The 2,059-nt window shown below is 37.9% G+C and overlaps 1 protein-coding gene across 2 annotated transcripts in view; it reads left to right on the top strand.

Moving 5' to 3' along the window:
- The window catches only part of st3gal4 (ST3 beta-galactoside alpha-2,3-sialyltransferase 4), a 47,426-nt gene that overhangs the window by 19,215 nt on the left and 26,152 nt on the right, over positions 1–2,059 (top strand). The gene's annotated exons all lie outside the window — the stretch shown is intronic.

Here is a 2,059-nt window from a genome sequence, read left to right as displayed (position 1 = left end):
CTTTGAGGGGTCCTGAAAAGCGCTATATAAATGCAATCCATTATTATTAGAGGTTGAGGGAAATAACCTGTTATTTGAAAAGGATTTTAGAGGAAAAAGGCCATTTTGGACAATTTTTTATCTTCCCGCTGACCGTGTTGGTCCCGTAATTACCATAAATATTGCATCAGGGAGGCCTGGTATTCAAGAATTACTGTTAAATTGTCCATTTCGCATAATATATAGTTACAATTTACTGTCTTGTAATTTATGCATATGATTAGGTCTAGCAGCCAAGCTACTGAAATTGAAACTTTAAAATGGAAGCTTGCAACTCTTTAATTTTGGGTTTGCCTAACAATGTGCCAACCTAGGGCGTCACCAGCTGGAGGGGTGGCAAAGAGGAGGAAGATGAAGAAATGTTTTATTTTCTTTCCTGCATATATTCTCTAGTCTGTTACTAATATTCACTGAATCTCATATATTTTTTAAAGACTTTGCTCAAGCTGCTGTAAACATAAAATCAAGGGAGTGTATGGAGAGGCTAGAGAGGCTATGTTTACAAGGCTATAAGAGCTGACTCTCACATAATAATTTTTACAAGCACAGGGGAGATGATAAAAATTTGAGGCAACAATGGTAACCATGAAAACAGAGCCACCACAGGAAAGGGCAACAAAGATCTCAGTGATTCTTGAGGGACAAAACATGTCCGCCAGATAAAACCCAATTTTGGGGTAAAAAATATGCATATAAGTGTTAACTCAACTGACTAAAAGACAAACCAAGGCAATGAGTATGAAACAAAAGTATGATTTTGCATTTTATCATACATATATATTTATTTTTAATGGTACAATACACTACCAGTACCTTAAAAATCCATTGTCCAGAAGCAGGTGTGATAATATTAAAATACAGAAAAAAAACTAAAAGTTATGTAAAATTAAATATCATGGCTCTCGTCACGAAGTATTTAAGTCAATAACTTATATAATATCAAAATATGCAATTGAAAATTTGTTTTTACATATTTTTTAAGTGATTAAAATTCTGTCCAGAGTTTTTGTCAACACCATCAGATTTTTTTAAAAGTACAAAAAAATCAGGAATTATTGTGGGTAGCTTACACTCTGAGGACCCCTTTACCACTTCCTGTTTGATACACATGCCATGAGGTCACTGCTGTGATAAGTTTTTTAAATTTTTATTTCATTTATGGCATACCTTTCTGTCACAACTATGCGTCAACACCAAAGTCGATAAAATGCAAGATTTAATTTTTTTTTGTAAAAAAAGCTTCATTTAGGTGGATTGTAGACGTCATAAGCAACTGATGAAAAACAAGATGGCTTCTGTCAGAAAAAGATGTGTTATGAGAGAAAGTAGGGTATTTTGTCAGCACCATCGGATGTCAACACCATCAGGATTTTTGTCTGACGGTGTTGACCCTTTTTCTAATGGTGTTGACAAATGCCACAGAAGTGTGCTATTCATCAATTATATTAAGTTATTTTTTATTAATATTTCAGTCATATTACTTCCTGTGTATTTTACTGATATTTCTGCTTTACAGGTGTGTCGAATATTATCGAATTTGCCTTATCTTGAATCTCATTGTTTATGTATACATTATTAATCCTGTAGGAAAATGCTTAGTCCTCTGCATTTAACCCACTCACTCAGTGATGCAGTGGGCAGCTACAAATCCAGGATAACCGCTGTTCTTTGGATTTGAACGCCCAACCTTCCGATTATGTGGCGTCTACTGAGCTATCTCTGCCCCGAGAGCTGGTCTTTAACTGATGATGTCAACTTTTGTTTTTCTCCCTCCCTCACGCTCACACACACATAGCGGGAGGGGCGGTCCCACACGTTTTCCCTGCAGCAAGGACTACACCGCCCATGAGGCTACAGTCTTAAAGGGCCATGCCTGTAACACTATGCTGCCGTCGGGGAGGAGACTGCGGAGTCTCCAGGCCAGGACCAGCAGACTGAAGGACAGCTTCATCCATCAGGCTGTCAGGAAGCTTAACTCCCTCCCGATTCTGCCCCCTCTCCCCTCTCTCCTCCACGGTCT

Source organism: Pundamilia nyererei, unplaced genomic scaffold (assembly GCF_000239375.1).
Source record: "Pundamilia nyererei isolate P.nyererei 1_Seehausen unplaced genomic scaffold, PunNye1.0 scaffold00003, whole genome shotgun sequence".
In the NCBI taxonomy this organism is placed as follows: Eukaryota; Metazoa; Chordata; class Actinopteri; order Cichliformes; family Cichlidae; genus Pundamilia; species Pundamilia nyererei.
Note: the sequence above shows the minus strand (reverse complement) of the source record. Positions and strands in the feature narration are given on the sequence as shown.